The sequence below is a fragment of the Notamacropus eugenii genome, chromosome 2 (genome assembly GCF_028372415.1).
Source record: "Notamacropus eugenii isolate mMacEug1 chromosome 2, mMacEug1.pri_v2, whole genome shotgun sequence".
NCBI lineage: Eukaryota > Metazoa > Chordata > Mammalia > Diprotodontia > Macropodidae > Notamacropus > Notamacropus eugenii.
The window spans coordinates 343,263,383-343,284,419 of NC_092873.1; the positions used below are offsets into that span (position 1 = coordinate 343,263,383).

At 40.1% G+C, this 21,037-nt stretch overlaps 1 protein-coding gene across 5 annotated transcripts in view; it reads left to right on the forward strand.

Annotated features, from left to right (window-relative positions):
- Window positions 1–1,746: 1,746 nt before the first annotated feature.
- Window positions 1,747–21,037, forward strand: part of TEX2 (testis expressed 2) — a 162,501-nt gene continuing 143,210 nt past the window's right edge. Inside the window, exon 1 of one of the 5 annotated variants that reach the window (XM_072645810.1) lies at window positions 1,747–2,331. The gene's annotated coding sequence lies outside the window, so the exon portion shown is untranslated. Of the gene's footprint in view, window positions 2,332–2,694; window positions 2,803–2,927; window positions 3,090–3,132; window positions 3,635–21,037 lie in introns of those variants that run through there. The other 4 variants (XM_072645812.1, XM_072645809.1, XM_072645808.1 and 1 more) reach the window with 4 other exon arrangements.

The window sequence follows — 21,037 nt, forward strand, 5'->3', positions numbered from 1 at the left end:
TAGCGTAATGCCTGGCATAGAGGAGACACGTAATGATCATTGAATTGAGTTGATTAGGAAGCCAAATTAGGCCATGAGGGAAGATGTAAATGTGAATTTACAAAGCTGTGAGGAAGCAATCAGGCAAGTGGTGATTTGAGGACTAAACAGCAGTTGGAAATTGATGCCAGATGGGGAATAGATAAGGATAGAGGGTGACCCTGCATAAGTCATTTCACCTCTGTCTTGTCTCAGTTTCCTCAACTGAAAAATGGGGATAATAATAGCACCTCCCTCCTTTTACTTCCCAACATTGTTGTTAGGATCAAATGAGACAATATTTATAAAGCCTTTACCAATAGGCACTCAGTGAGTTATTAATAAATGCTTATTCCTATCCTCCCTTCCCCTCAGGCACCTTCTCTGTGCTGAGTCATGCTCTTTATACACAACTTCCCAAAACGTTCTTCTTTCTGGAGGAATGCATTCTTTTATTTTTGTTTACTAAATTCTGCCTTTATCAATTAATTACAAAGTCCCATATTTTGAGTACTAAACTTCTGATGTTGTTTTAAATATAGTTGCTTGGCATGGAATTGAAGCTGAAAAATCCCTAAGGACTGTGGAGAAGGACATAGGGTGTGTTGGCAAAAAGAAGATGAGGTGGTCACACTGTGAGAACTAAGGATAATTGGTATCATAAGGTCAAGAGAAAACAAAGAAGTCCCCCATATAAACTTTAGGAGGATGTATGTAAGTCATAAAGGATTTGCTAATATGTGTTGCAATCTGCATTGTTGGAGGGAATAACCACACACTAAGAACAGAGAGCTTTCATTTCTACCATGGAAAAGAACTGAGGAGGTTTGGGATTGCTGATATGTCAGGGTACTGGGTAGCATCTACCTGGAATGAATTCACATATTCAAACTTTCTTCTAGTGAAAAATAGAGATTATGATGACACCAACTCTTGACCTCAGGGTTGTTGGGAGGATAGAATGAGATAATGTTCATAAAGCACTTCGCAAACCTTAAAGCACCATATAAATCCTAGTATTATATAATGCTTCTCTTTTTGTATTCTACAGTGCCTCCAAGCTGACCTTCCTGTTGTTTCTCACACATGCAAAAACCACAAAAGGAAATCAGGGTATGATAGTATCCATTAAGCAGAACCACATAAAGAAGAGTGCATTCTTATAGAAGACGTTCTGCTGAAGAAAAAGATTTCATTTGCTTGTTTTTCCATTGAATATGAATATTATACACAGAGAAATATGACTTTTCCTAACAAGCTATTTTATTCATAGACTGTAATGCATTATTATTTGGTTGTTCTATTTGTGTGTTTTCCAACGTAGAAGTATTTAAAGAAAAATGAAATTCACCTGTTTGGCTAGCTACATTGATCAAATGAAGTGAATAATTACTAACAAGTCATTATATTCAACTCCATCCTATCCCTCTGAAAGAGATTCTTCAAAAAGAAAAAAGAAACATTGTTCTCAAGAGCAAAAATGTTTTTGTAGCATCAACAGATAAACTCTAAAAAAAATTCAAAATGACTTATTTCATATTAACATTTACTTTTCGAATGTTTTATAATGTAAACAATTGTATAGAATATGAGTACTTAACATCTGTATTATACACAAAGCGGTACATGTATCTAACATGTAAATAAATATACATATATTGGGAGTAGGTGCTTAAAAACTTTTATTGATGGGGCAGCTGATCCAAAAACTTTGGAGAACATTACTATGAACCAGGGGTGATTTTTAGCGCGGAGGAGAGAAAGTGCTGGGTGACAAAGGGGAAGATGATAGCTGACTCCAGGTACTGGAAGGGTTATCACGTATGAGAAGAGAGACTGGCCTCGTTCTACTTGGTCCCGAGGGCGCGGAACAAAGAGCAGTGGCTGCGGAGGGGCTCGCTGCAGCCCTTGACAATAGTGCTGTCCCAAAGCTCAATGGGATGCCCGCGGAGGTTCTCCGTGCAGATCTTGGAGCACCCCTGTGCAGCCGATGTTCGACCGTAGGCTGGCCACTGAGGTCCCTCCTACAGGGTGATGTTGCGTGTCCTTCGCTCTCCCAGAGGACCCTGAATGACGTCAGGAAGGTGATGCTCCTTGCACGTCAATTACCGCTAAAGCAGGTGTGTGACTGCCGCAGGTGAGGCAGGCAGGCGGGAATGCAAGTCCAGCCCTGATCCCTGGAGGCGTGAGGGCGTTCAACGACTTCCCACTCCCATCTCCCTTTGGCCCAACTAGCAGAATGGTGAAAGGAGAAGCCCCGCCGGGTACCCCTGAATTAGGGGTGCTAGGGCACAAACAGAAGGTGAGAAGCGGGTAAGCAGCAACTTCTATCCACGTTCTAAAGAGGCCCGGCTCCTTTAACAGACAGAACTAGCCTCCTACATCTTCATCGGTCTGTGTTGGATTTGATTCGTCAGGTCTGGGGCTCCCGCCCTTCTCTCCGAGGTTGGATTCTGATTGGTTTTCAGTTTTTGTGGTGGGGCGGGGCCTGGAGAGAGGGGCTGGGGAAGAGGGGTAATTTGGAGGAAAGGGAAGGGCTAGAAGCTTGCCAGGCCTTCAAGGAGAGGATGGGCGGAGAAGAGAAAGGCGGGACTAGCGGCCTGAGCTGGGAAGGGCCGGACAGGGCTGGGAAGCGAGGGGCGGGGCTAGGGCTGGCCCGCGGCTGGGGGCGGGAGGCGGGACCGCAGACTGCCTAGGGGCCGGAGCCGGAGCCCAGTCCCTGAGGCTGCAGCCGGCGCACAACCACGCGAGCCGGGCGATGAGTGAGGGATCCGCGGAGCCGAGGTGAGAGAAGTTGGGTGGAGCGCGGCGGAGGCGGGGGAAAGGGCGGGCACAGGGACCCGGGGGACGGCGGCGGCGGGGGAGAGGTGGGAGAGAATAGGGGGCGGGACGTCCCCCTGCGCCAGCTGTGAGCAGCTGGAGCGGGAGGGAGGCAGTTCCGTAGCCCGCGCCGCCCTCCCCTTGCCGGGGCCCCGCACAGCTGGGCAGCCCGCGCGCCGTGGCGGCAGGGCGGGTGGGCAGGCAGGCGGGCGCGCGCACTCGAGCCAGGTTGGAGCCGGGCCCGGGAGCAGGTGAGCTTCCCTCGCCGGTGGGGCCCCGGGGGAGGGCAGAGGAGGAGCCGCCACCGAGGCTGCGCTCCCTCCTCCCCGGGCCGAGGCCCCGAGGGGCGGCAGGCTGGGGCCGGCCAAGTTCACGGCCCCTCTGCGCCTCAGGTGCGGGCGGGACGGCGCCGCCTGGCTCTTGGCCGTTGGCCGTTCCTGCGGCGTGGCCCAGGGCTGGAGGCGGCCCGGTGAGAGCCCGGTGCCCGGACTCTTTGGCTTCGCCTTCCTCCTCCCCCTGCCGCAGCTGCAGCCGCGGCCGCCGAGGGACTCCCCTGCTCCCTTCCCGGGGCCGGCCGGGTCTGGCCACGACCCTGCTGCACGCGGGGTCCTGCTAGCTGTCCCTCCCCTGCCCTCCTGCGCTCCAGCCTGCCTGTCTGCGGGGCTGGCCTGACGCTGGGTGTGGGGACGCGGAAAATCAAACTCCTGAAAACCACCTTGAGTTTTATGAATGGGTCTCAAGTGGCAGCTTCTGTTCGGGAGCTGGCTTAAGCTCCCCAGGGGGGACTGCAGAAAAGGTGCTACTTTTATGTCTTGTTTATCCCATGCTTGACCCTTTGCTCTTCTGGTGGAGGAGGGGAGGGAAAAACCTACATTTGTTCATATGCCGTTAAAAAGGCGATGACTAGTTGCAAAAAAAAAAAAAACCCAAAAAAAACCCCAAAACCCAAACCGGAAAACTTGGAAATGAACAAGTGATATCGGGACGAGGCCTTCTACCAGTCTGTCTGTTGTAGGGTGATATATTATTTGAGACTTGACAGCTTTTAAAAATTAAAATACAGTTTTAATAGAACCAGGGAAATACATGAATTGCACCTTAAATATCTGTAATAGACTTTGCTAAATATAGATTGATTATAGAATTCAAGAAAGTACACAATTGTCGTTCCATATAATCTACATAGTTCTTTTGCAATTTTTTTTTGTATTTAGTACATAAACAGGTTGGTTACTCACATCATCCGTTGTCATGGTTACCTGTCATGGATAGTAAGGGCAAAGTCTCCTCTTTTTCCTCCCCCCAAACCATGGGAGTACACTTATCACTAGAATCAGTACAGGCTTATGCTTTGCTAGAATATGGTTCAAATTTGGACGAAAAGTATGAGTGGATTTTTCCAAGTGGTTACAAGAATTAGAATACAGAAAGAATGAGTTTATTGTGTATTTTTAACGTATTGTGCTAGAAGGCTTTAAAGAAAAGTACTTGAGGAAAAGACATTGGTTAAATTAGAAAGGAAGCTTTATGCTTTGAGTGAAATTAGTGTCATTGAAGGGAATAATGAATTTAGGGGGGGAAATCAGGAGTTTGGGGTGATGTTTTGCATGTAATTTAAGCTAAAGAGGGCTTTGAGAAGGTTAGAGCTAAGCAGTTTTTGTACTTGAACAACATAGTGATTGTATACAGGGTTGCCTACTCTGTTAGAACAGCTGTTTTTATCCATCAGATGACTTTTAGTATTCAACTGCCTTTTGCTTATTTCATTGTTATTCTTCAGAAGTCCATTTCTCAAATTTATGGAGAATGTGTGACTTGCTTTTTTCCTCATGTGTTTTTTTGTAATTTTTAAACATTTTTATTTAAAATTTTGAGTTCCAAATTCTGTTCTTCCCTCCCTGGCTGCCCTCCTCCCTCCCTGAGATGGTAATCAATCAGTTGTAAGTTATACATGTACAATTATGTAAACATTTTCATATTAGCAATTTTGTACAAGACTCGAATAAAAGAAAAAATGAAAGAAAGTGAAAAATAGCATGCTTCAGTCTGTATTCGAGCAACATAAGTTCTTTTTCTGGAGGTGAATAGTATTCCTCATCATTAGTCCTCTGGGATTTTCTTGGATCATTGTATTGATGAGAGTAGCTAAGTCATTGACCATTCTTCTAACAATATTTCTTTGTACAACATTCTCCTGGTTCTGTTCACTTCACTATGCATCAGTTCATGTAAGTCTTTCCAGGTTTTTCTGAAATCATCCTGCTTGTCATTTCTTATAGTGCAGTAATATTCCATTATAACCATATGCCACAACTTGTTCAGCCATTCCCTGTTGATGTGTGCATCCCTTTGATGTCCAATTCTTAGCCACAATAAAAAGAGCTGCTATAAATATTTTTGTAGATCCTTTTCCCTTTTTTGGATGTTTTTGGCATGTAGATCTAGCAGTGGTATTGCTGGATCAAAGGGTATACACAGTTTTTATAGTCCTTTGGGTATAGTTCCAAATTGTTCTCCAGAACGACTGGATCAGTTCACAATTTCATCAGCAGTGCATTAATAATCCGGTTTTCCCACATCCCCTTCAATATCCAACATCTTCCTTTTTTGTCATATTAGCCACTCTGATAGGTGTGAGATAGTACTTCAAAGTTGTTTTAATTTGCATTTCTCTGATCAATAGTGATTTAGAACATTTTTTTCATATGACTATAGATAACTTTGGTTTCTTTTTCTGAAAAGTTCCTGTTCATATCCACTGACCATTTATCAATTAGGGAATAACTTGTATTTTTATAAATTTGACTCAGTTCTCTAAATATTTGAGAAATGTGGCCTTTATCAGAGATACCTGTTGCAAATTTTCCCCCCCAGTTTTTTGCTTTCTTTATAATTTTGGTTGCACTGGTTTTGTTTGTACAAAACCTTTTAAATTTTATGTAATGAAAATTGTGTTTTGCATTTTGTAATACTCTCTATATCTTCTTTGGTCTTAATTTTTTCCCTTATCCATAAATCTGACAGATTGTGATTTACTTAAGGCTGCAAGGATAAATCATATCAAATTTGTTGTAAGTGGAAGGGTTCAGTGAGGGTGAGGATCACCAGTATCATAAATTCATACATTTAGAGCTAGAACGAGACTTTACAGATGGATCATGTCTTAGGAGCTATCTATTCTAACTTCCCTATTTTATTATAATAATAACTAACATTTATATGGTGCTTTAAGGTTTTCAGAATGAGATGCATATACATACATACATACATACATACCCACATACATAATCTCATTTGATCCTCACAATCTGGTGAGGCAGGTGCTATTATTATCCCCATTTTCAGATGAAGAAACTGAGGCTGAGAGATTAAGTGACTCAGAGTGACACAGCTAGTAAGAGCCTGAGGCCAAATTTGTACTCTTTTTGGGGGGGTCTGTCCCCTGGACTTCTGAGGAAGCAGAGGCCCTTCATGGAATGTGAAGTGACTTACCAAAGTCACAGAGAATCTCGTGAGCTACAGGTCTTCTTGGCTCCCAGTCCAGTGTTTTTCCCACCATCCCATGCTTTCTTTTCTCCACCATGTTGACCCTTAGGAAGCTAAATTTAGCAGCACATTTATTTATCTCCAGGAAAAGGTGATGCCCTTTTGAGTGGAGTTTAGCAAACTCGTGCAAATTAAGTTTTGGTGGTAGTGTGTTTGACAGAAAGATTTAATTAAACAGTGAATAGCTTAAATGGCGGGAATAGCTTAATCTTATTGAAGCAATGATCTGCCTTGGAGCTACGGGAAGGGTAGTACTCTAAGCCACATTGAGACCTTGGGAAAGAAAGGGAGTTTTACCTTCCATATACCCTCTTTGCCTTTATGCTCTTACAGCGTTAATGTTGGCAAATACAATAGTACAGAATGCCCCACTTCCAGAAAGAAAGATAAGTCCCCTGGCTATAGGGGTTTGTTTTATATTGAAAAGGATGTACCATGGAAACAAGGGAAATGAAAGAAAACACAAATTGAAAGGTTATATTTGTGTCTGCCTCAGTGTCCTCAACTGTAAAATGGGTATAATGATAGCACTTGCCGTACAGGGCTTTTGTGAGGATCAAATGAGATAATGTTTATAAAAAGCACTGCCTGATCCAGAGTAGGTGCTATATTCATACTTTTCTTCCCCTCTTCTTTTTCCTGGTTAGGAGCTCAGAATTAAAAATGAGAAAGAATCTTAGGGTTTTGATCTGGGTACTCTTTCTTTTGCCCTAGACTAAAAATGAGTTAGAGAGCCATTTTTGCTGCCCAGGATAAGGTTTTACTCCTCTGATCCAGACCTTGCTCTCTCCCTGCTCCCTTTACCCAGAGATACCTCTTTGCTGGAGTTTGTGGGCAGTGAATAGAGTAAGGACTACTTAATGGGAAGAGAAAAATGGTACCATTGGACCTGGCTGACAGTGCTCACCTTTCAAAGATGGTGGACCGAGCGAGGCTTGAGTACATTTTTCCTTTTGGATTTATCATGTACCTGAAACCCTGAAGCCATAGACCACCATCTTCAGCTTCTTGTTCTTTACATTTTACTTTTTCCTGACCAGTGAGGACTCATTTCCTTGTTCATTTCATCCTCTTCAGTGGTTACTTATTATTTATTGCCGGCTTTTCTCTGGAGTATCTTGTATGATTCAGTTAAAAGGCAAAAGAATCATAATTTTGGAGCTGGGAGGAAACTGGCAAGTTATTTAGCCAGCCTTCCTTGTTTTAAAATTCTATGTTACAACCCTTTGTTTATGCATCTGACTGTAAATTGGGCTATTTAATGAATGTGTGAAACAACTGAAACAGCTGTAGAATTAGTTCCTTCAAAATGGGTTAAATTACCAAAATTTTGCGGTAGATGGGAAAGTTTTCCAATTCCAGCTCTTGTTTCAGTTGGAAAATGCTTTGATTCTGGGACAGCACCCTCCCTCTCCTGCCCCCACTTCCCCCTTCCCCTCCACTACACTTACAAGTAACTAGCTTTAGCTTCAAGAACCTCAGTTCCTGTTAATATATAAAAAAAAACTGACCAAGAAAATGAATACTCTGACTAGTACTTGAAAGGAACTTTAGAAGTTATCTTACTTTAGTGTTTCAACTCTGTTAGCTTAAAATAATAAGGTAAATTTAAATAATAATACTACCAACATCTATTCTAATTCCTCACTTTAGCTTCCATGTAGTTGTGAGTTCTCAAAAGCTGTGTTATTATTCTGGAAGGGACAGCTAAGTGTTACAGTGGATAGAGTACTGAGCCTGGTATTGGAAAGACCCAAGTTCAAATCTGGCCTCTGACACTTACTGGTTATATGATTCTGGGCAAGTCACTTAATCCTGTTTGCCTCAGTTTGCTCTTCTGTAAAATGAGCTAGAGAAGGAAATGGCAAACACCCCAGTATCTTTGCCAAGGAAACCCCAAATGGGGTCATAAAGCATCCGACACAACTGAACAGTAACAAACTATTCTGGAAAGGCTTTGAATACAGCCACAGCAACAGACTGAGTCTTTTTTTTTCTGAGGACCAACCTAGCTAATAATGGAGAGGAACATCACCAGTAGATTGGTCAATTGGAGATTGGGGGGTGGGATTAGGTGTCACTATGGCAACACAACACAGTATGTAAAGTAGCCCTCAATCCCATCTGCTTCAGTAGTAATGGTGGTAAAGAGGAGAAAAGGAGGCAGAGGGTGATAAAATCTGAAAAAGTGTTGGAAGGGTTTTTGTCATACCTCAACGGCAACAAGGAACATTATTTCAAGGGATATGTAGCCAAAACCTACTGCAGTAATAATGACAAGTATTTGCAAAATGACCCTGTGAAAATAATTGTAGCTTATACATATATATTGGTTGCTTAGGATAAATAGAGAAATTTAAGAACCTGATAAATCCCTCTAAATTAAGTCTATATATATTCTGATACATGATGACTTCAGTATAAAGTTTGAAAGAGATGAGAATGGGGAGAAATATGTAAGAAAAGCATGGTTCAGGAAGAAAGAAAGAGAAGCCATACACTTGTAGGTTGCATAGAAGTCTCACCCCTTTATCCCATATCTTCTCTATTAGAAAATAATTGATATATATGGGACACAATAAATTCCTAATAACATTACAAAAAATGAAATATATTGTAGTAGATGAAAAAAGACTTGTTATTGATATTGGTGTTATTCCTGAACCAGCTGTCTGTGTAATCAGACTGCTGACTTAGAGGTAAAATTAAAACAAGAATAATAATAATGAGGAAAAGATATGGTGCATAACTGAACTTAGTTTTGAACCATTTAAACAAGTACTGACAATCAAAAATGGGAAATAGACAACAGAAATGATATTGATACCAATTCTACTAATTTTATACAGAAATTTAAACAATATAAATTGTCACACCAAGACCACCAAAAGTCTAGACAGTATATTAAGCAACAGAGATCTGATTTAACTTGCCAAACAGGGAATGAAAAAGCCACAGTCACTTCCAGTTTAGCATATAAACTTGTTTGAAAGTCTTAATGGTGAAGGATGTCTAGACAGCTCTGAACAGTATCATCTCATAAAGCAGAGACAAGCACTTTAACACCAGTTGAAAGAGAGCTTGGTAAGACATTCAACTAAGCAGTGTCATCTCAAGGGCATTTAAGATCAACAATGGAAGGAAGACAGCAAATAGAAGAAGAAGTGGAAAAGATTTGTAAAAATTATTTAACAAGATCTCTCCTCCCCTCCCATCAAAGACAGTGAAATTGGCATACCTGGACCCTAACATTACAGTACTAGGTAAGCTTATGGGGAATTAGAAATGGCACTGTAGGGAGCAAAGCAGCTTGATTGGACAAAGTATGTACAGGAGCCCTATGCTAGAATGTCACAATTTCAGGGCATGAAGAACTTAATATACAAAGTATTTGAAGGAGGGGCAGATACCAAAGGCATGAGGGAAAAAATCTTAGGCCTTATTACTGTTCAAAAAAGGAAACAGAATTTTGGTAACTACTGACTTGTATGCTTACTTTCCCATTTATACAAGACTTTGAGAATCATCTCTGCACAAAGAGTTGACCTTCTCATTGAGGATAACACTGGACAAAAAGCAGCCTGGACAATTAATTTGAGCCAGAGTTGAACAAGAAAAGAAAGGCAGCCCAAATTGTCTTAATGAAATTGCAGATTGACCCTAAACTTCCCATGAAGCAAGGCTTCATCTTTTTAATACTACCATACCATATATTATGCTGGTGTTGTATGGTATTGGGACATGAAATAAATAATTTCCGAAGAATTAAAAATGAATCCTGTAGGGCACTGGAGAGGCATGTGGTGGGTGTGAGCAGGTTACAACATTTAACCAGTCAGGAACATGAAAGAACAGAACTAAAAGGTATCAAGGAATTATGTGATAAGAAGTGGTAAGGCTATCCCGGGATCACAGGTGGGCATCCAGAGTGCTGTACTGGTAACCTTATGAGCTCAGAGAAACTGACGAAGACCCCGGGATGTGTTCTGTGTCAAACTTAGGGACTGGAGTTGAAGGAGATGGGGTAGGTATGGATAAATTGTGATAATCTTTATTGAGGGAGCTTCCAGATTGATTAGATGACAGAGTCATTCGAGAATAATAACTGATATTTATATGATGCTTTAAATTTTACCACACACTTTATATTTGAATTACATGACCACCCTGGGGGTGGGTACTGTGGGTTTTGTTATCCTGTCTTACAGATGAGAAAACTAGGGCTAGGGTGGTGGTTAATGACTCCCTCAGTGTCACAAAAGGGTCAGAGGTAGAATTTGTAGGTCTTTGTTACTCCCATTCCGAACCCTCTTTCACTATACCATCTCATGTTATAAAAATAAGCTAAATGACCATTATCGTTTCACAGTTAAATGTCAAATTTGAGACTGTTCAAAGTTCTATGTTGAATGTGTGTAAAATACCTAGGCATTTTTGTGAATGAACTTGCAAAATCCCAGAGAATGTGTAAATCAGTAAATTTCGTTGAATTGTTACGTTATGCATTTTCACTTACTTGCTTTGCTTCTATTAATACTGCAAAGTATCTCCTTATTTAGCACATGACTTTTCTGGTTATTTTAATTTTATAAATCTAATAAATAACTATCAACGAAAACAGCCAGACATACATACCAAATAAAGGACAAAATCTTGCCACACACACCTAGGCTTTACTTGGGAAAACCAGACATGTTAACACACAACTTTTCTTGTTCTGGAATTCTGCCATCTTTGAACCCATTTTCCTTTAAAAGCAGTATACATGCAGAGTTGTAGATATAGTTCTGGTTTTGCTGATTTTAGTCTCCATCACCTCCTATAAATGCCTTTCTATATTTTCTTGTATGCTTCACATGTGTCCTATTAAGGCACTATAGTATTTTATATTATATTAATCTGTAATAACTTATTCAGCCATGCTCCAATTGTTGGACATATAAATTGTTTCCTTTTTTTTGCTATTACAGATGGAACTATGAATATTTTTGTATATATGGATCTTTTTGCTTTGTGCAGTGTTTTTTGAATATAATCCTAGGAATGGAATAATTCAATTCAATAAAACATTTATTAAGCATCTATTATTACATGCTCAGAAAAGGGTAGCTAGGTGGCAAAATGTCTAGAGTGCTGGGTTTAGAATCAGGCAGTTGTCGTTCAATTGTTTTCACTTGTGTCTGACTCTTTTTGTGGGTTTTTTTGAGGTTTTCTCTGCAAAGGTACTGGGGTGGTTTTCCATTTCCTTCTCCAGCTCATTTTACAGATGAGGAAACTAGGCAAAAAGTTGGGTTAAGTGACTTGCCCAGAGTAGCTAATAAGTGCCTGAGGGTAAATTTGAATGGTGGTCTTAATGGAAGATGCCTTTTTCTGGTGGGTCATTGAGGCTCAGCAGTATGTAAAACAGTAGATCATGGTTTAGTGGTGAGAGTGCTGGAGGAGCAAGAGTCAGGAAGACCTGAGTTCCTCCAGGAAAGGAAGCTGAGGGAATTAAAGGCATTAAGTATCAAAAACTTAGTCAACCAACATGGTGATGCAATTTCAGATGATCCGTTTATCCTGGGTGAGGTCCAAACCAAGCAAAACTGTTGATAGAAAATGACCTTACCTGGAAAGTTCTGACCCGAGTCCTCTATTTAAAGGATGGCTCTGTGAGGAATTTATTGTTCTACCCTCATTCTTGTTGCCATACTTTCTCCAAAATATTTATACTGGTCTGCAGTCTTATTAATGATCTACTAGTAGGTCTCTTTTCTCATAGTCACATTTTTTTGTGCTTTTTACCATTCTGAGGTCATCTTCAGGTAATCACCATTTTCATTTATTTGATTATTAGTCATGTTTTTATGTAGCTTTTAAACACTTTCTTTGTACCATTTGACCAGTGATCCATTGAAGTGTGTAAGAGTTTACTGTAATGTTGCTCTAAACACCTTTTTTAACTCTACAGCCATCCAGCTTAGCAGCAGTATTTATTGAATGGTAATTCCATTCTTGGGGCAGCTGGGTGGCACAATAGATAGAGCATAGTGCCTGGAATCAGAGAGACGTTCCATTTTCCTGAGTTCAAATCTGACCTCAGACACTAAATAAGCTGTGTGACCTCATCTGTAAAACGAACTGGAGAGGGAAATGGCAAACTCCCCTAGTATTTTTGCCAACAAAACTCTGAATGGGGTCATGGAGAGTCAGACACGACTGAAACAAATGAACAACAGTTTTCAAGGACTTAGCTCCTAAAATGTATCTTTTAGTCTAGCAGTGGTGTGGTTCCAGGTGTCTTCTGGTTATCTGTTTCCCAATCAGTTCTTCTGGCTGTGTCCCTGGTTTTCCACTACTTTCTAGTGCTCACTTGTAGCACTCCTCTACTCAGTTTAGCCTGTGGTCATCACTTTAGTAACATAGTTGTTTTCTCATTGTTTTCCTCCATTGCACAGTGAGCTCCTTAAAAGCAAATACTATCCTTTGTCTTTCTCAGCACTTAATAAATGCCTGTTGACTGACTGGCTACTGCTGGCTGATACTCTCTGTGCCTGAAGCAGCCCCAGGAAAAATGTTCAATTCAGTATTAATTAATTACCTATTGCATGCTAGGCAGTGTTAGGAAAGGGTTAGAGACTTTGGAGTTGGGAAGATTCTGCCTCTGACACAAACTGGCTTCGTGATCCTGTGTATGGTTCAACTTCTTAGCATCCTTAACAATTCTATGACTATAATATGTAGAACAGTTGCTGATAGTTCCCTGTATTACTGAAATTGCAGGTCCAAAACAAAACAAATGTGCAAAGGCATTGTATTTAAGGGCTGAGGATGCAGACACTATCCTTAACCGACTTAGGTTCTGCAGGAGGGATAAGCATATACATATCTGAGGGATAAGCATATTCATATCTAGAAATATACAGTCATCTCTCAATATTCCTGGGGTTTAAAGGGTACAGGACCCCCATGAATGTGAAAAACCATGAATAATTCTAGGCCCCATCCCAAACCCTTATTTTTGATAATTCTGATCATATTTATTTAACATACAAAACAACACACCACCTAAAAAGTTGCAATTTCATGAAAGAGATTAGTATCTTGCACACCATGCAGAGATTTTGCAGCACTGGTGAAGCTGCAGCAACTGCTTCCTGGATTTCCTTCTCTTACAAAAAGTACAAGATACAGTGATCACCATGGGAAAAAAAAATCACATAACTGTGTCTGGATGGTAGAGACACAAAGAGGGGACATTCTCAAACAGTTCTCATCCCATAGTTCTTTAGTGCACTGAAGTTTTTGACAGAAATTAACTGTTTATAATAAACATATGTACGCATATGGTAGTAAATGATAAAATACATGAACAGTATGTAGTATTTATGCATTTATGACTTGCTAAACTTTTATAGTTTTCTTTACATAGGTGTGTTTGCAGTTTTCCAAAGTAAGCCTCAAATCTTCAAAATTTCCCATATAATTATTGATGGCTAACCTGTAAATAACCAGAACCTCTAATGTGAAGCCCTCAAATGTCGAGGGATAACTTTTCAAGATTACTTGAGAGAGGCCTGCCTCAGGAAAGGTATCATGGAGTAGGTGAGCTTCATCTTGAAGTAAACTAGGGGTTCTAAGAGTTGGAGGTGTGAAAGAGGTACATTCCAGGCTTAGGGGACAGCCTATGAAAAGGCTTAGCAATAATGATAATAGCAATAGTGAATATTTATATAGTACCTGCTGTGTGCCAGGCACTGTGCTAAGTGCTTTACAGTTATCTCATTTAGTATTCACAGTAACTTTGGGTGTTAGGAGATAGGTATTATCCTCATTTTATAGATGAAGAAACTGAGGTAGACAGTTAAGTGACTTGTCCAGTGTCAAACAACTAGTAAGTCTCTGAGGCCAGATTGAAACTCCAGTGCTCTATCCACTGTATCACCTAGTAGGAGACAGAATTTTGAATTTGCAGAACAGACAGTAAGCCAAGTCTTTGGATTAGTATGATCAGCAGAATTCTGCTGATGAGTTTTAGCCCTAAAGGGGCTGGTGGATAAACTCTACTTCCCAAACCCTTAATCTCTACATCACATTCATGGTTGCAGGCTATAGAAGCTAGGTTGGTCTTACATCATATTTAGGCACATTTGCTCAGGGGAATTAACCAGGGATACTTATTCTGGATGGGCCAGCATTACACTAAAAATACCTTAGCCACTACCTAGAGAAGTTAGCTATATGAGTTATTCTAATAGTTGAGGAAAGCCTAGGGAGAGAATTGCCTTAAGTTATAATATTGTAGAGGACTGTAGATTAAAACTCATATCTTGAAGTGCTCTTCTGAATAATCTTAGAAGTTTAACTGAGAACCATATTATACGGAGTTCTAGTGCCTACTTACCATTTGGAATGGGTATACACTTACTTACTTTTCTCTTTTATTAGAAATCTTTTCTTGTGCCTAATGGAGTTTGAGGCAATATCCCTCAAGTTTATTTGTATACTTTGTCCTTGAAATGAAACATTTTAAGTCCTTGTGCTCAAAGTAATAACTGTATTATTATGGTAAAGGCTGTATTAAGAGTAGTAGCATGACACAAGATGAGTGAGTGATATTTCCTATTTTATAATCAAAGATTTTTAACTATTATATGTAAAAAGTAATTAGGAAACCAAACTCAATACTTGAAAGAAAATGCAGATTATTAATATGTTGCGTGTAATTCACTTACTTGAATTTAAGAAAGAAGGCAGAAGAACAAAGCATCTTCCCTTTGGAATGCCTTCCTCATTATTATTCTCAAAGGGTATCTATCAAACTCTACAAATAAAATAATACAGAACCAACTTTGCCTACTAGGACCATTGTAGTAATAATAGCAACAACTAAGTTTCTATGGCATTTGTTATGTGCGAGCACCTTGCAAATATTATCTCATTGGATCTTTACAAGAACCCTGGGAAGTGGGTACTATTATAATTCCCATTTTACAGCTAAGGAAACTGAAGCTGAGAGAGGTTACGCTGTTTGCTAGTATCACAGAAATGGTATGTATCAGAGGCACTTGAACCCAGGTCCTTCTGATCCTGAGGCTGATGCCATCTACCATGTCACATAGCTACTGTACTGCGTAGAATACATAGAATTTCACTTTTGGATGGGACCTCAGCAGTCAGGCCAGTAGTTTCAAACTCAGGTAGAAACAGGGACCACTGAATCATACATAAGGATCCCTGGGGCCGTATATTGACTTAGAAAAGCACACATTAGCAGTATGTTTGGTTGTGTTTTTATTTATTTTGTTGAATATTTCCCAGTTACACCTCTAACTTACACCAGAGGAAGAATTTCTTTCCTGGCAAATATTCATACAACTCTGAAGACTTTTAGATGGAGAACCCATTACCTCATGACAAGTTTGTTAGGAAGTGTTTGCTAACAAAAAATCTGCCTCACTGTAACTTCCACCCATTGTTCACAATTCTGTTTTTTGAAACCAAAGCAAAACAAGTCCAATCCCTGTTCCACATGACAACCCTTCATGCTCCTCCTAAATCTATTCTTCATGTTAAACATCCTCTAATTCCTTCATCCAGCTTTGTCTGACATGATTTTGAGTCCTCTCACCACCTGGGTCCATACACCTCCTCTTGAAATGCAGAGATTGTTCATATATGTATATATATATACATATATTTAAATTTACATTTTTTTTGGTCATATTCCTTAAAAGGGAGTTTGGATGAGATGAACTATCTTCTAGGAGCCTGTGGTGCCCAGAATGGCACATGGTGATCCAGCTGATGTCTGGCCAGAGTCAGTGTGCAGCAGGTCTGTCTGTCATTTCACTTGTTTTTACACTCTACTTCAGTTTACGTGGACTAAAATCAGATTAGCTGTCGTGGCTACCATGTCTCGTAGCTAACTCATATTGACCTTGTGAAACTCCTGGGTTTTTCCAGCCTGACTTAAGTCTGGTTCAGGACTTTGTCACAGAAGGCGAAGTTTGAGCCTGTTTTCAGACTGGGAGGCGTAACGCGAGTAGTCTCCATTGAGAAGTAAGGGCCCTTAGGGAATAGACTGTTTCATTTTTGCTTGTGTTTCTGGTGTCTAGATAGTGTCTCCTCAGATTTAGTACTTAATAAATCTTGAACTGAGTTGTTAGAGCAAGTTCCCAATTCTCTGTGTGTGCTTAGCTTTTAATATCCTACTGAAAATTTTGAGAAACTTTCACACAGGAGTAACCCTACCTTACAGGGAAAAATAATCTGGTAGGATAAATGATTTAATTCAGACCTTTGGTGATTCATAGACAAGCCAGTGGGAGGTTTTATGAACCCAAGTAGATATTGTACTTAAAACTGATTTTGTATAGTGTTTGTTGAAGGTGAGTAAGCCTGGACAGTGTCTCTGTTATAGTTCCTTGATTTTTCACTTAGAATACAGTTGGTGCATTTGTCAATGAAATTTTATCACCAGACAGTGAAATCTCATACAGAGCTGTTGAGGGGAAGAGCACTTGGATTATTACAGGACTGGTCCTGGGAATTATAACCTTGAATCCGACTTTATGTTCCTTGTTAAGCCAGGAGTCATGTTTAGTACTTAAGCTAAGTGAAATTTCACCTTATAAAATCATTATACTTTTAAAGTTTTAGTCTGTTCAAGTCAGTCTGTTGGATTTCCTGGACACCTACTATGCAGAACTCATATAGGAGGGATAATGAGTTTGTACCATAGAGTCTGGTGCCCTGGGGGAACGTAGGACACGCCATCTCTGCACTTTTCCCAACGTGTCAATAGCGGTTGACATTTGTGTAGTGCTTTATATATATTATCTCATCTGATCCAGCCCCTGAAGTAGAAACTACAGAGGTTAAGTAACTTTTCCAGTGCCACGCAGCTCCTGTCAGAGGCAGGATATGAACCTAGCCGTAGTGGCCTATGCTCTCCTCACCCGCATCCACCAGGCCACTTTGCCTCTGCAAATAATTTAACAGAACACCAAATAAGAGAATATACTTAGACTACAAGTGAAATGTAACTCAGGCATAGGAAAAACAGAGAACATCTTAGGAGAGGGGAAGGGAAAGCCAGTTTAGTTAAGAGGAGAAAATAGCCAGAGAGGGATCTTGGAGATGGTTAAGTGGGATTTTCAAAATGCTAAGGCCTATGAATTGATAGAGGGTGGCATTTCTGGAGGTGAGAATGAATGTGCAGAGGCAGGGAGGTAGAAGCAAACAGTTTGTACATACAGTTATCCCTTCCACATCTTCACTTTCCCCATCACTGATTTGACATATCTTGGGTTGGCATAAGAAATTAAATGGGAGTTTTGGGGGAGTTTTGTAGAAGCTGCAGATGATAGTGAAAGCGAACAGATAACACAAGATAAGTTTAGAAATTCAGAAATGCATAAAATACATGTATAGTATTACATAATATTAACATATTTTATCTTTTAATACTGTAAACACATCATAAAAGAAAAAACATTCAGACTTTTCTGGTACAAAGGAAGGGCCAAAAAATTTTGCGTGAATTTTCCAGATCTCAGGGATGCCACTCCCCTAACCTCCTTGATGTGGGAAGGGATAACTGTAAGAGCTTGGCTGGCATGGAAGGGTCCTGGGAAATGTAGTTGAGGTGAAGAGAGCCTTGAATGCTAAACTGGAGCATTTAGGTTGGGCCACTAAACCACAACTCTTAGGGAGCAGAATATTATGAGATATTGCTTATGTAGTAATAATACTTATTACTTTCTGGGAGCTTATTAGCAGTTAGAGATGGGTGAGGCTACAATTTTTTTTAACTTTGTATTTTTAAAAAATGTTCTTATTTTTATTAGCATCTCTTGTTTTAACATTGTATTCATTTCAGAATATATTTCTCTCCATCCTCTCACCTGCAAGATATCCTTTGTAACAAAGATTGAAAGAAAGAAAAAGTAGACTTCAGCAAATCTGGCTAATGCTTTGACTGTGTCTGACGATGTATGTCTTATTTTACACTTTTAGTCACCTGTTATGAAGGGTGGGAGGTTATTTGTTCAACAGTTCTTCAGGAAAGTAAATAAAAGCAGCTTTCCTGGAAGTTTCCAAGTGCTGTGGGAAAGAGGTATGGAGACTGACAGTTTCTCACAGCTTTGAGGGAATCTAAGGATTCCTACTATATCTAATGATCCAATAAAATATTGACCCCGAAGCAACCCCTTGTATCAGTGCCACAGTATATTTCCTTTCTTGCCTGAGATGATCACACTGATTTAGATCTGCTGATCTACAGCCAATGGTGGAAGAGCTATTGTTGTTCAGTTGTTTCACTTATGTCTGATTCTTTGAGATATTGCCCATTTGGGGTTTTCTTGGCAAAGATATTGGAGTGGTTTTTCATTTCCTTTTCCAGCTCATTTTACAGAAGAGGAAACTGAGGCAAATAGGGTTAAGTGACTTGCCCAGGGTCATGTAGCTAATAAGTGTTTGAAGTCAAATTTGAACTCCTAAAGATGGCTCTTCTTGACTCTGCCACCCAGATGACTAGGAAGAGCTATAGGGAAGCAGATTTTGGCTTAGTATAAGAAAGAGCTTTCTTAAGTGAGAGGCAGCGTAGTGTAGTGGAAAGAGTACTGACTTTGGAATCAGGATGGACACCCAGGTTTGAATTTTAGCTCTTTATTTACTATCTGTGTGATCCCTAGGGGAGGTAGTTAACCTTTTTGGGCTACCTCATCCATTAAATGGAGACAGTAGTACTGTGAGGCACTACCTACCTACCTCACAGGGTTGATAGAAAATCAGTGTGAGTTATCTAACTAACCCATCAAATACAGACTATACTTAGAGTACCACTTAGCTGTGCAACAGTTGAAAAAAGTTATCCCATGAGGTAACTCCCTTTCACTGGAGGTATTTGAGAAGTAATTCAATCCTCCAGGGTTATTCTTCAGAAAATTTTTGAATTGGGTGGGAGGCCGAATGAGATGATTTTGGGAAGTACCTTTTAATCATAAGATTCTAAAGAATCTTGTTTCTTGAATAAGGGAGTAAAATGATGATAGTGGACATTTTATTTTAGCAGTTATATGTTTGATAGATTGTCAAGGGGAAAAGATTGGGGCAGCTACCGTCATTCAGGAGCAAAGGAAAAAAGGATCTAGACTAGGGATGCTTAACCTCTTTTGAACCATAGGACCCTTTGGGCAGAATTCTGGGAAGCTGATGGATCCCTTCTTGGGATAACATTTTTTACAAGTATAATATAAAATACATAGGATTACAAAGGGGATCAATTATACTGAAATAAACTTGTCAAAATATACATATTTTTAAAAGGCTTACGACCTCAGCTTTTATGAATCCCTATGTAGTTGGACTGGTTGGTAGCTGTGAAATAGAAATGGAGGAGTTATTGTCTTTACTGGTGTGAGCCTCAGGTCCAGAAAAACTGACATTGATCATGATATGAAAATTGGGGAGTGGTAGCAATTTGGGATTTGAGAATGAGGAGATCTCAAAATTCACTTAGCTTTAGACATTACAGTGTATCCAAGTGGAGAGATGTGATAAAGTCAACAAGTATTTATATAGAACTCACTGTGAGCCAGGCACTATAAAGGGCAAGCATTCCTGCAGGGCAGTTGGAACTCCAAACCGGGCACCCTGTAAGGTGGCTGCACAGTGCCATTGGGTCCCTTGTGTCTGTCCCTTCTCTTCACTTTCCAGCATACCTACCTCCTGCCTAGCTGCAGCAGGCATTGCTCCCTCCTGTAAAGGCAGGCTCTCTGCTCTAGGGCACAATGATTAGTAATTCTTCCCCTCCTTCCCTCATTTTGGGTGGAATGAAGTGAGTCACCTTGGATAGGTGGCAGATTTCATTGTATTAGACCCACCGCCCCTTTTCTGAACAGAGGGGTGCCACCATCCTTCTAGTTCCCAACCTTGGTGTCATCTTTCAGCTTTTTTATTTACACTGTTTCCTCATCCAAGCAGTTTCCAAATCTTATTGTTTGTACCTTCCTGGATTCTTTGGCCTCTTCTTGTACACAGTTCAGGCTTTCATCTTTGTTTGCCTGGTCTGTCTGTCTCAGTCCCATCCCCTACATACCTGCCAAAGTGATTTCCCCAAAGAGCAACTTTGACCCTCCTACTCAGTAAACATTAGTGACTCCCTGTTCACTCTAGGATCATACATAAACTGCTCTGTTTGCCTTTTAGAATCTGTTCCCAGTCAACCTTTCTAGGCTTAATACATTATTCTCCTACTTGCCTGCTACTCTCTAACCAAATTTGCCTTCCTGCTAATTCCTCACACATAAAAAGACAACTAATATCCAAATGCAAATAGGGAATTAAGAGAGAATATTCTTTAAGCAAAACTACATAATGAAAGAGGAACAGACTTATACTGAAAATTTTCTGCAGAATTAAAACCAGATAGTTCACTTTTGCTTGTGATTCCTGGCTGCAAAGCTATTGTGTTCATTGTCTACTATGGATCATTATTTAATTGTTGTGTTGTATATCTTTCAACAACCAAAAAAAATCTTAAATGAAATTTGCCTTCTTGGCTAGTTACTTTCACAAAATTAACTGAATAATTAATTACTAATAATTATTTGCAAGTCCTGTCTTCTAGGACATACACAGTGATTTAAGAAAAAATTAATGAAGC